The sequence below is a fragment of the Apium graveolens genome, chromosome 11 (assembly GCF_009905375.1).
Source record: "Apium graveolens cultivar Ventura chromosome 11, ASM990537v1, whole genome shotgun sequence".
NCBI classification, from domain to species: Eukaryota; Viridiplantae; Streptophyta; class Magnoliopsida; order Apiales; family Apiaceae; genus Apium; species Apium graveolens.
Window position 1 is genome coordinate 19905490 of NC_133657.1, and position 15194 is coordinate 19920683.

Below are 15194 nucleotides of genomic sequence, written 5' to 3' on the forward strand. Positions count from 1 at the left end.
AATCGATCACTGATTCAATTATTATTAGTTGGGTAGGAATGATGTATTACTAGATGCCGCTTATTGTTTATGATTTTAAATTAGATTTAAAATTCGTTGCCAATGTAATAATAACCTATATGGTCACATACAAAGAATGCTTGAAGGATTATTTAATTTAAATTATATTAAAGTAATTCAAATTATTTATAATATTAATTAAGTATGACTTAATTAATTAGATAAATATTGATATTTAAATTTACTAATATTAATTATGAAATTCAGTTGTTAAATAATTAAGTGTGACTTAATTATTATACAAATAGGAATTTTGAATTAATATTAACTCCTAATTAGTTAAGAGTTATAATTCATTTTTCTACTCTCTATATAATATATCTTGTGGCTAATTTTGTATGTAAGACTTTTATTAAAACCCCAGCCACCAAGAGAGAAGACGGAGAGAGCAAGAAGAAACGAGTTTGTGCTAGTACACATTCAATCCTTGCGTTCAAGCATTCGTGTGGAGACCGATAGAGCGTAGATCGCGAGAGAGGGATGCGTGGTGATTGAAAAAGCTTGGATCTCCATTAGTCAACCAATTTGTAAAGCTTCATAAGGTAAACAATCTGATCTACGAATTAAATATATATTTTTCGTATGGATCCTGCGGTGGGTTTCGAAAATTCTGGTTTTTTACGTTTTTAATTACTGTTTCCGTTGCGTTTATGTGCTCGAAACCCAACACTTTCATCTTCTTCCTGACTGATTTCCCTTGTAACTATACCTCTGGTTGGTATGTTAGAAGGATCATCTTCATAAAGTACTTGGGAAAAAACAGGAATATCATCATTTGCTGTTTTCATAGAATTTTTAAAGTCTTCCTCCGTTTGCCTTGGCTGTTCAAGATCAACTCCATGATTTTCTTTTGCAAATATTCTTCTACTCACCTCAGAATCAAATAATTGAATCTTTGGATCCTTTTAGAATAGAGTTGTATTTCTTCCTTTAACTTTCAGAGTTTGAAGATATTGGCTTGCTTTTGCACCAGCTTCTTTCTCCAGAATACCTTGGTCTTCATCAACAACAGTTGTGACTTGTGAAGATTGTTGCATTTTAGTAGTCACAATCAATTCTTCAACTCTTCTTTCATTCCTCTTGACTTCTCTTCCTTGTCTAGACTGAAATCTAGTGATTGATTTTGATGAACCACGAACTCCAACTAGCTCTTCACCTCTTCTCCTTTTTCTCTCCTTCTGTCCCCTCTTATTAATTACCTCCATCAGTTTTATTATCAGTACCTATCAATGACAGCTGTTTGAATTTAGATTTATCAATTTTCTCCCCCTTTTTTGGCATTATCACCAAGCAGTAGAGAAAGAATCAGCTCCATTGATTAATTTTCGGTAAGTTGATCAGACATTAGAGCTTAATGAGCTTCCAATCTTGCTTGACTGGCTTCAATTGCAGTTTGTTTGGCAACTATTGGTGAAATTTGTTGCTGAATTTCCTGATGAGTAGTCATCTTTGAAGCAATCAATGATTCTTTAATCTGATTGATTTGAGTAGTAGTTGCTTCATGAGCTATGTGTAAGGATCTGACAACCAAAGTTGATGCTTTCAGATGATTCAACATATCATGATTTGTAATCTTCTGTTCTGTTATTTCCAGATATGCAACTGCATATGTCTGGAAATAAGATACATATTATCTTTCCAATGAGCATTCCGAAGATTATCAGAATAATCCTGCTTCTTCTTAGCATCTAACTCTTTTATTTATGTTGTCTCACATGCATAGGCATATCTTCAGGAAAGAAAAGATCATTCTTAGAATCTTACATAACATTAGATACATGAGTTTCTTTACCATCATTAGATTCTTCAATAGCAGCTAGATCTTGCACTAATTTCTGACCTTTATCGTCAGCTTCAGTATGCAGAATAGAATGAGAAATTGATCAAGTGGCTTCAGAAGCTTCAACAGCTTCAGCAGTTATCTCCACATCTTTAAATATTGTAGATAAATGAATTGGAGCTTCAATATTAACTTCCAGAACTTCAGTTCCTGTAACATGCTGTGGTGATTCTGAAATGGATGAAACTTTATAAATAGACTGTTGTGCTACTACACCTTCAACAACAACAGGGATTTCTTCAAGTGATTGAAAACTAGAATGAATGGACTATTTTTCAACAAAAACATGGATTACTTCATGTGGTGGAATAGTAGAATGTATGGACTGCAAGAAAGTATCAGTACTTAGACTTGCAGGGAGATTAAAAGCCTTTGATACATCAAAGTTTTCCTGAGATTCAACAGACTGTTGTTGATCATCTGTTCCTTTACTACTCTGAGCATCTGCAAACATATAGCAAATAAAACTTAATCTCTCTATTCTTTTACAGTAGTCTCACTACACCTCATACTACACATCTCATGACTTTCAATAGTCAGAGCTTCCTCACAAGGATTACTAAATCCTATCTCTCATCTACCTCTCTTTTTCCAGGAAGGATCCTGCCTCTCTTATATTCTGTTTTTTCTCTCAATCTTTTCACACATCTCACAGAAAAAGGCTCAAAAATATTGTCCTACAAAAATAAGAGGTGGTTAAAGAAGGGTGATCATACAACTAGAGGTAGTCCTTAATTAAGGTCTAGATGTAATCATGTCAACATGATTTGTATCATGAAAAGTAAACTATAAATGCTGAAAGAACTAAATCAGTATTTAAAATAAATGATGATAAAGTAACACCAGTATCTATACCTTGTGAATTCACAATTAGGCTCACGGTAGATACTGTGGTTATGACAGTTTTTGTTCATCAATAATGAGAACCTCCTTTTGAATCGGGGAGGATTTGATCAGGTTACTTTCATGTACTATGATCTCAAACCTTTGTTCTTCTTGAAAAGAACAAACACTTGAATGTGTTTAATGAAAGCTATCACAGAGTCTTCAGTAAAAACTAATGAAACCTATGTGTCTCTGTTAGTATCATCAAGATCTACCTCAGCAAGTAGTCTCTAACCAACTAAATGTTGTTTCTGAGTGGTGAACATAATTCAAGAATTATGACACTTAATTTTTGGCAACATTTGAGAAAAGAATTCAAGTATTTTAGTTGTAAGAAGAAATTTAAGATATAAGATATATGAAATTTGAGATTGAGTGTGAACAACTTTCTTGATCAGAAAAAGAAAGTTTCAAACGATTTTAAATTATAAGCAACACTCAAAGATTATAACTCTTAGTGATTAAGAATTAAATCTTCCCTTAAATTTTCTTCTTTAACAACAATTACTTCCTGTAGTGCTCAATCTGTACTGAAGTGGTCACATGAAACTTAAACAGAGATTAGTTTATTCATATGCACTTTGAAAAATATCTGAAGTTTAGCATGGGGTACTGATTTAACATTTAACATTTAAGAATATTCAAGCATACATACAAGAAGTAAACAAATAATCACTTAGAAGACAAAGAAGCTTAAAGATTTTTATTCATTCATTAAGACCCGAATACAAGATTTTCATAGAATTTTAAAATTAAAACCCTAAACAATCTATCTATTCTAGCTTCTTCTTCTTTTCTTCTTCCAACTTCTTCTTTGCCCTTCGATGGAAGATCCGTGACATAGAACCTGCAAGAAAAATAATATTCTCTTGCAATGAAAGCCATACGAGGCGACATTGTTCTTCCTCGAGACGCCGTTGTGCAGCCATATCAGCTCGTCTCATCTCTTCAAACTGGACGTCTATTCGAAAGAGATGAAGGGACTCAGTGTCATCTGAGTTCAGTCGATCGAGAGTCGACTGAAGAATCTCAGAGTGATGATAATCTTGGCCGTGGAAGACTTCCCTGAGCCGATCAATGTCGAATACAATCTCCCGTATTCAGGATTTGCTACTGGACGGTAGACTCAATGTGAAAGAGAAAAGATGGCCATAGATTCTGAGTGAAGAAGATGAATATTTTGGAATTTGTAAGTGAAAAGGTAATGAGAAGCTTTGAGAGTGGAGGGTTGTATTTATAGAAAAGAGAGTAGAAACTGAAAAGACTCTTTGAATGACCATGCAATTATTAGACATAATAAGCATACACGATTACGTGTATCTAGGCAAGCAAAAAGTATTCTCTCTATTCATATTCCTATCCCCAATGTAAATACTCAAGTATCAACGGATACTTGCATCAGTAGCTACCCCATTTAAGCAATTAAAAGATATTCCACTCACTCACTGATTAATTAAAAATATTGTTAACAATTTATTTTGAATAAATTCAAAATAATCAATGAAGTATAACAGTCAATCATGGTTTGACCATTATCAGTATTTTAATTACTTATACCAGGATTTATCAACTACTGACATAAACTATTTGACTCTAAAGTTTTTTAGGCAATTTTTCTGGGATATTCCTTGGAGAGAACTGTATACAAAGTCTATGTTATTGAACAAAAGAAGATCACAGAAATCACATATGTTACTTTTGATGATGACAAATGTCCATGCTTGGAATGCCTTGATGAAAATGAAGCTGAAGCCCTAAAGTTTGAAAATCTCAAATCTCAACATTGATAGTGATTCTGATGGTGAAGCTGAAGTCAACACAAATCACAGAATAGATGAAGAGTCAGGTGAACAAGTGAATCATGAGACTGGAAGCTCATCTCATGAACCTGAATTTGAGAGCAAAAACTCAGGGGGAGAAAAAGAAGAAGGTTCTGCAAGTCATGCCAATGGTGAAGAAAACACAGAAAACTCAAGTCAACAAACTCACACCGAAAAGTTGGATAGAAGTCATACTAGAAAAGCAATTATTGGTGATCCAACTGCTGAAGTGAGGACTAGAAGTGCAACTACAAATGAATGTCATCATGCATATTTTCCAGTCACAAGTTAAGCTAAATAAAAATGAGGAAGCCCTCATTGATCCTGATTGGATATCTGCTATGCAAGAAGAGTTAAATCAGTTTGAAAGAAACAAAGTTTAGAAATTGGTTCCTGCACCAAAGAACAGAAGTATAATTTGAATAAAGTGGGTGTTCAGGAGCAAAATGGATGAAAATGGAATTGTCACCAGAAACAAAGCAAGGTTGGTTGCAAAAGGCTACTCACAGGAAGTAGAAATTGACTATGATGAAACTTTTGCTCCAGTTGCAATACTTGAAGCAATAAGGATATTTCTTACATTTACTGCACATTCAAATTTCAAGGTATATCATATGGATGTGAAGAGTGCATTCCTTAATGGTGAGTTGGAAGAAGAAGTTTATATGCAACAGTCACCAGGCTTTAAAGATCCAGAATTTCCAAATTTTGTATACAAATTACTCAAGGCTCTCTATGGACTAAAAAAAGCACCTAGAGCTTGGTATGACACACTGTCAGAATTTTTGATTAAACATGGATTCAGTAGAGGTACTATTGACAATACTCTCTTCTACAAGAAGTATGGTGATGTTATAATCCTAGTTCAGATCTATGTGGATGATATTATCTTTGGTTCTACAAATGAAAAGCTTTGTCAAAGATTCTCTAAGCTAATGCAGAGTGAATATGAAATGAGTATGATGGGAGAATTAAGTTACTTTCTTGGACTTCAAGTCAGTCAAAGAAGTGATGGAATCTTCATCATCCAAACTAAGTATGTCAAAGACTTATTGAAAAAGTTTGGTATGGTTGATTGTTCACCTGCATCTACACCTATGTCTACAGCTACAAAGTTGGATGAGGATAAAAAAAGGCAAGATTGTAGATATCTAAAGCTATAGAGGAATGATTGGATCTTTGTTATACTTAACTGCAAGTAAACCAGACATCATGTTTGTTACATGTCTGTGTGCAAGATTTCAAACCAATCCAAAGAAATCACATTTTTTGGTTGTGAAGAGAATTTTCAGATACTTGAAGGGAACTCCAAACTTGGGAATATGATATCCTAAGGGAACTGGTTTTGAAGCTGTTGGATACACATATGCAGATTTTGTTGGATGCAGGGTTGAAAGAAAGAGTACTAGTGGAAGCTGTCAGTTTCTTGGACAAATACTTGTATCCTGATATAGCAAGAAACAACAATCTGTGTCAACTTCCACAGCTGAGGCTGAATACATAGCTGCTGGAAGTTGTTGTGCTCAAGTGCTTTGCATTAGAAATCATCTAATGGACTATGGCATAGTGTTACATAAAATTCCAATTATGTATGATAATACTAGTGCTATATCTATTTTGGCTAATCCAGTTAATCATTCTAGAACAAAGTACATTGATGTAAGGTTCCATTTTATTAGAGAACATGCTGCAAATGGTACCATTGAGCTCATTTTTGTTCCAACAGAAAAATAATTAGCTGACATTTTTACTAAACCTTTGGATGAAGCAACTTTCACTAGACTTGTAGGAGAAATTAGTATGTTAAATTCTTCATCCTAAGGCAAGAACTCAGCTAATGTTTTGCAGCAGATTAATTTCTAGTAAATCAAAATTAATTTGATTTAATTGGAAATTAACTGGAATATAAATTATAAATATTTCAGAAATCTCTGCATATTTATCTTTCAGAATTTCAAATTTAATTTGGAATTTTTCAATTCTAAGAAAACTGTCTAAATGGTGATTTACATTTTCAATATGTAAAATTAGCACAAGTCAGAATCAAAGTGATCAAGAGTATATAAAGAACCGAGTTCTCGATAAGTCTAATTGACTTATCGACAAGTCATTTTAAGACTTCTCGACTGAGTTCTTGACAAGTCAATTCTCTGACTTCTCGGGGGACTTCTCGATAAGCTTTATTATGACTTATCGATAAGTCATTGTAGAGTTCTCTATAAGTGTTAACTCACAAAGCTCTCTGCAAGTTCAATTATAGATTTATAAATAACTCAGAACTGAAATAATTTTATTTAATAAATTATTTTGGTAAATTACTCTTGATAAATTTATTCTGATTTATTTTGATTTATTCAAATAAAAATTAGAAGCATATCAGTCCATTTAAGACAAACTGAGTATTTATTTGACATCTCGACAAGTTAGTTTTAATCCTCTAAAAGAGTAAAATTAAATTGACTTCTCGATATGTAATTCTCTTTTCAAAATGACTTCTCGATAAGAAAACTCCAAATGTCTATTTTTGAGTTCTCGATAAGTCATTTGCTTTTACTATAAATACTCAGACATCTCGACATACACATACTTACACCTTCGACAACTGTAAGTGACCTAGTATTTTTAAATCCAAATTGATGTCTCTCTCATTTCAATCTCCATCTCTCTCATTTTCCTTACCCATTCCTTCTTTCTCAACAACAATGGCACTCAATCTTATTAGAGATGAAATACCCAAACAAGGAACCAACTACCTTGGTTTCACTGATGCTAATTAATCCCCTGATAGTTTCAAGGTGTTTGTCAAATTTGTCTGAATCTTATCTTGCAGCTGCTTTAACTGCTAACCCAATCCTGTACTTGGATGTCCTGCATGAGTTCTGGAAAATAGCTGTAGTAAGGACAGTTATTAATGACAACTCTGTGTCCATGGTGGTGACCTGTTCAATTGGAGGCCAACAATTAGAGTTCAATGAGCAAGATGTGAATGCAGTTTTGGGTCTTTCAACTGCAAATCTGGTGGAGGTTCCAATACAGGATGAGCTAGCTGAGTTCATGGATTTTATCAACTATGGTGGAAGGAACAACCTAGAAAGTCTGAACAGAAAAAACCTAAGGAATGAATGGTCTTTTGTATTTGATTCTATAGTGAGGGCCTTCACCTGCAGAAAGACAGGATATGACAACATCTCAAGTATGGTGCAGAAGCTGGTGTTCTCAATAGCCCACAACAGACACTTGAATGTTGGTCTATTGATCCTAGAAGAACTTGCTACGAGGCTAACAATGCCCCTAGCTGCAAGAGGTAAGGAAATTTTCTTTCCTAGATTTATTATGTCTACTTTAAATCATAAAGTATTAGACATACATATGCTTAATGGTATAGACAACATAAAAATAGGCAATTGTAAGCAAGTGTCCAAAATTATATTTGGCTCACTTACTACAAAGAACAAGGTAACTGTAAGTCTAAAAATCACTCCATTTATGATGGAGAGGTTTAAGACTTACCCTAACCCCATGCCTGACATGATATCAAATGCACAATCTAGTACAGCTATGGTCCCTGAACCTGTAGAAGTACAAATACTGGACAACCAACAGGGGCCTTTGTGGAGCCCTCCAAACCCGGGTTAGGAGTTTGGGGTCCACAACACATACACAATATATATAAACTTGTATATGAAATATTATTTGCAATGACCCTACTTTACATAACCATGGACCGCAACAGGTTAAAGTATGAAAACAAGCCACAGCCTTAACTTTTATTACAACGCACCAAATCCCAACTAATTTAACTTACAACGGATAATAAAATTATTCTTTCAATCTTACTATCTCACTACCGTTGTAAGCTCCTGCTAGCTCGATCCAACTCAAACTGGAATCCTAGCTCGCACTTTGGACTGAGGAACTTCACTACCATCCATATCCTTTTTAACTGTAAAATGTATAAAAAGATTCGCAAGAGTGAGCTAACTAGCTCAGCAAGTCACAATAACAATGACTGAGGTTAATCAATGATCAAACGAGATGATTCAAAGGAATCAAGTTTCTTATTAAACAATCAATAGAATTGGATATTCATTTTAAGTTTTAAAACCAAGGTTAGGCTGCTGATCAGTCACGCGCTAACCCCGAGCAAGGCACACAACTCTGCTCTACGAACTGGATCCAAGGCACACATTGGCCTAATTCGACTACGAATCTGGTCTGACCACGAATCTGGTCCATATAAAGAAAACCATCCAATTCTAAAGCAGTTTAATAGGATAAACAATGTAACTCAATAAAACAAGATCATAATTAACATCAATAAAACATTTGAATAAGAGCATGGTGAAAATTCATGGGTATCATGAGGGTATGTTAAAGTATATACGAAATGGCCTTCAGTCTGTTGGAGAATCGGGTATTAGAGGAACAATAATTTTATAAGGTTTAGTTCTTTGATGTCACAAGGTATGGTTGAGTATAAAAGTTTATGTATGTTTAACAATTCTGTTCTAGTGTTTGGTATATGATGGATATATATTTGTGGAGTAGTATCGTATTTGTGTGATTTAGTATCTGGTAAATCAACAAGAAATGGTTCACAACGAATAAGGCTTACGGCTCAAAGATCAAATGATGTGGCTCAGGTTCAAGGCTGAAGGATTCAAAGTACTTACAGTATAAAACAGAGCTATTTTGAATACTTAACAATATGTCACGAGAGAATTGAGAAACATTTGCATTATATTTCGAAAAAGGTTTGGAAGTACTTTCCTTACAGGGCCTTACAACTATTACTGATTAACTCTGAACCGACTCTGCCGCTCAGGCTTTAACGTCCAACCACTAGATCACATTGGATTCGATTTCAACACTCAGGTTTTTTTTTCCGTTGAAACTCTGCTGAGCTCGTCGACTGACCACTAGGTTATCTTTAGTCCAACATCCACTTTCGGTTTCCCAACTAGAACCTACAGGGTCGAAATACTATATGTTAGACACCCATTTATGCTTGACATATCCTCGCTAGAGAGTTTACCTAGACGATAATGATTCCCGACTCGTAATTATATATATTATTATAATGCATACAGAAATCAGGGTTCACGTACTCAAAACTCGACTCGGTTACCAATTTCGGAAAACACATATACTTGTCGCTTTAGAAAACAGGGTTGTCGGCTATAATTTATAAAATATATTCTTACGACACGTAGGTACATTTCGAAAAATAGGGTTATTAACCATAGACCACAATATGCAGGTAGGCTCGCACAACATTTATATATAAGTATATAACTATGTACACTCGACTGATATTCCCGATATTTTACAGGGTACGCTTCCGGAATTTGGGCAGCGTCTCCTTTGTTTATTAAACTACCGGTCGAACAAAATCGACGTTAACAACAACAAATCACAATTCCTATTTTCACAATTCCACAATCATTCACTTACGAAACTAATTACACGACTCATTTTATTTATTTTATAAAATTAGGACTCAGAATAAATTCATCACCGTCCACCGTTGACTCACCGAAGTTCATCGTCAACGGCGGTAAAATTTACGGGTACCCGATAAATTTCGCGTTTCCAACGTAATTTCACCGATTATGAAATAAATTCCCATACGAATTATAATATCACGAATGTTTATTCAAATAATTCCTGCAAATAAAAGAATCAAATCAGAATTAAATGTTCAGCCCAACTGCATACAACCGGCCTCACTGTTAGAGGCCCAACATCAACAGCAAGGCCCAATTTAACAGGACCAACAACTGCAAATAGGACAAGCCCAACGAGCAACCAGGAAGCACAACCAGCAACCACACGGCCACCGCCGTACACACACACAACACAGGTAACACACACACATATAGGTAACACACACACACACAGAGGTAACACACACACATAAGCATAGATATATGCATATACACAGATTATCAACACAATTAGAACTTGCCAAGCTAAGGATCCAAGCGGCGGCTCACCGGGAACGGCCGGAAAAATGAAACGGCGGCGAACAAGAACAGCCGAGAGGAGGAAACGGGGAAGGGAGGAAAAAAAGAGAAACGAAAGAGATAAACAGAGAGAGAACAGAGAATAAAGAGATTGATGTAAAAGAAATAAAGAAAATGACTTGCTACTTATTTGGTTTGCAAAGGACACGTATCAATAATTCAGATACGTGTCAAATTCTTTAATAAAGATTTGACATGTGTCCCTGAATATCTGGGGATCGAAACTTTACCCCAACTTCGCAATTTATCAGACATAGTCACGCTTAAACAATTTTAAAAAAATACCAAAACATTCTTGAAATATTATAAATACCCCAAAGTTAGTAAAAACATAACTTTTGAAATTTTAAAATAAATTTTGGAGCACAATAAAAACCCGGTTTTAGCGATTGCACGAAACAAGGTGTGGTTAAAAATACATCAAAATAAATCCAAATCAGTCTTAAAATGTCATAAATATCCCGGATTAAATAAAACCGTACTTTTCATAATTTTAAAATAATTTCTGAAACGCAATTTATACCCGCTTTTATCATTTAAACGAATCAACATGCGGGTGAAATAAATCCCAAAAATTTCCAAAATAATTTTCAAATTCCCGGAATAACCCAAACTTAATAAAATACGAGTTTCACGATTTTTGAGATATTTCTGAATTTAATATGGAATTTACACTTAAACATAATCAGAAAATCATACAAGGCTAAATAATTGATGAAATATTGATTTCTAAATTTTATAAAATCCCAAAAATAATTATTGAAATTATAAAATCATAAAAACAATTTTACAGACAATCCAAGTATTTATAAAAATAAATTTGCATTAAATCTATTTTTAAAACTGAAAACAATTCAATACAATTCCATAATTAATTACGCGAGCAACCCGGTACACCAAAAATCACACATATATAATAATAAAATGACACCAAGCTGATAGAAGCTATACACGTATTTTATTTATTTAATACTTCCATAACTACATATTTAAATAATTCAAAAATACACGAGTCGTTATATCTTTCCCCCCTTAAAAAGATTCTGCCCTCAGAATCTGGTCTAACTAAACAAGTGAAGATGGTTGTCAAGCATATCTGACTCTAGTTCCCAAGTAGACTCTTCTACTCGAGGATTTCAAATGTACTTACTATGGATATACTCTCATTTTTAAGAACTCGCCTTTAACGATCAAGAATTTGTATCGATTACTATATACAGAAGAACTTGGACAAATGCCCAGTGGCTCCTAATCAATCACTTAATTCAAATCAGATACTTAATCACTTTAACATTGATAGGAAAAACACATTATATGTACACACTATTGTGACGGTCACATCAACTCATGAATAAATTTATCTATATTTATTAATACCTCGAGTGGTTCGCTAATTTTAGGACTTAACCTGCCTCTTCTACTCAGACTTATCCAGTCTCTTTCAAGATGAAACTTGTACTAATACTACTGGTCCTATTTCTATATTCATACTCTCTCTCGATACAATTTCACCTTCTTTCTTTGTCTACTCCGAGCTGCTTCAATCAACATCACTATGCCCTTGGTGCGCTGAATCAACTTAGAATTTGACAACTTCCTTTCTCCCATTTTATTTCAATATAGTGGGGGCCTACACTTGCGTCCACATAAGGCTTGGTAAAGTGGCATTCTAAAGCTGATATTGATGGTAAATGATCATCCCAGTTTTCCTTAAAACTCAACCTTTCAACATATCTTATTTTTCCTGAATCGCTTCCTCACTTTGATCCTTCGTTTAAGGATAATAGGTGGTGTTCAATTTCAACTTAGTTTTCAAACATTTAGACACCTCCTATTCATTTCTATTCACTAAGGTTGAAAAGTAATCTCATATATTCACTTCTTATCACCTTTAGGTATTTAAACTTTATATTCCATTCTTTCCAATTCGTTTATTAACTCCTCAATGATCTTAATTACATCCAATCTTTTCTTTCTACACAAGGCATCTGTTACCATACGACTTTGTTTAGGTAGTTGTTAATGAATTAATTCAGAATCTTTTGTTAATCCTCGGTCAAAATTTCATACTTGAAAACTCAACATATAATCGCTTTCCTTCTAATCTTTGGAGGAAAATCTTTGGGCATTTCACACAAACTTTCTTATTCTTTGAATAGTTGAGGATGTCATCAATAAATACAATTCGCTCATCTGAGTACTCCTTATACACCATGTTCCCTAATTTCTTATAGACAACTAATACACTTGTTGTTTCACATAATATCACCAGAGCTTGCAATGCTCATAACTCATTTTATTCGTAATCTCTAATATGTTCTCAAGTCGGATCTTAAGTTAATCCTCGAGACATAACACACTTCTTGAATTAGGTCTCATAAGTAATCAATTCCTGATAGGGGTCACTTCTTCTTATTTGTTGTTTTGTTAAACTACCGATAATCAGTACATACTCTCATAATTTCATTCCTTGTCTCCCTCAACATCACTGGTACACATTACGATTCGCCTTTTGTAAAACCACTCCTTGGTCTGCCTTATCCACTAGGCCTCCAATACTTTGCCTTAATTCTTTGACATGTCCAACACTTTCTAATCCATTTTTAAATTTCCTTCTTATACTTGGTTATCACTATTTTTCTTTAAATTTCCGTATATCTTGGCATTTCTTCAATAAATTAAATACTTTATATTGTGAATTCCCTGTAGGATCTCATCTCCTAATTCTTTTACTTGTAACATCCAAGTGCTGGAAGAAACCTGGGAATATCGTGATCGTTCTCCTGGGTGCATAAATTTCCTCTACTAACTGCTAACATCGTGATCCATTATCTTCTCTTGATATCTCCCTATCTTTCCCTTAACAATTTCGACTTAAAGGTCTTACTATCCATCCTTGCTCCTTTTGGATTATGAACTCTGACTTCTAATTCCCACTTCTAAAATTCCATAGATAATTCTTCTGGTGTAGTCTTTATGTTCTTTCTCTCCTCTTTTTTTTTGCTTATCGCTTGACACTGCATTTGCTTTTCTTTGTGAATACATACTTCAAGCTCTTATGGTCCGTATAGATCTCACACCTTTCTCCGTACATATCATGTTTCCCAATCTTTTGAAGCGAATATTATTATTGCTAGTCCCAAATTATGAGTAGGATACTTCTGCTCATAAGGTTTCGGTTGTCTGGATGCATATACAATAACTTTATTGTGCTACATCAAGACACATCATATTCCCTTATGAGAAGTATCACTATAAACTACCAAATTTACTTGATACTTTCAAAGTGATAAAGCAGGTGCTGTAACTATTCTTTCATTTAACTCCGTAAAACTTTCTTCACCCTTCTCCATTTCATATAAAATTCTTGCTTTTCCCGGTTAGCTTTGTCAAAGGTATTGCAATTTTCAAGAAATTTTGCACAAATTTTCAATAATAACCGGTCCATGGTAAAACTTCTTACTTTTGTTGGTGCTTTTGGTCTTTCTGTATTCATAGTAACTTTAATTTCTACCGGATCTCCTTTGGTCTCCTCCTCATTGACTATTTATGCTTTCTACCATCAAAACTTTCACCTTGTAAACTTTTCAAACAACTTCTTTCTTCTTCGACTTCCCAGCTATCATTAAATACTTGCATGGTCCTTCTTTGACTTTAAGTAACATAAATACAACTGATTCGGATCTTCCTTCAAGATTCTGTTCATCAAGTTTAAATATTACTAGTATATCGGTTAATCCAAATGGCAATACTAGAATTTTATAGCAACAATACTTAGTTTTAAAAATTATCCTTGATATGTCCATAGGTTCAATCTCCAATTGATAACATCCAAAGCTCAAATTATCTTAGAAAATACTCTGCTTCTTTCATCTGATCAAATAAATCATTAGTTCGAGGTAACGGATACTTTCTCTTGATAGTAAACTTGTTGAGCTTTCACTAGTCGACACATAATCTCCTACTTCCATCTTTCTTATTAACAAATAATACCGGTGCCCCTTATGGGGTACACTGGGTGTAATCGCTTCTTCTTCTAACATCTCTTGCATCAAGGTGCAAATCAAATCTGAGAGAAGATGACGATCCTCGAACGGAAAACTCCAAACGATCAGATGATACAGGAAAATCAGGATCTGCCATTGCCGTTGTCTGGAAATCACGTCGCAAGTTAAGAATCCTGAATCGCAATACGAACCGTTCCAGAGACATACTATACAATCGCACTCAACCTCACAACGTCTTATCTTTCTATTTCCTATTCCTAATCCTAACCCTCTACCCAATCCCGACAATCTAGGCATGTTTCAGTGACTTAAAACTTGTAGCTCTGATACCAACCTGTGGAGCCCTCCAAACCCAGGCCAGGAGTTTATGGTCCATAACACATACACAATATATATAAACCTGTATATGAAATATTATTTGCAATGACCCTGCTTTACATAACCACGGATCGCAACAGGTTAAAGTATAAAAACAAGCCACAACCTTAACTTTTAATACAACGCACCAAATCCCAACTAATTTAACTTACAATGGATAATGAAATTATTCTTACAA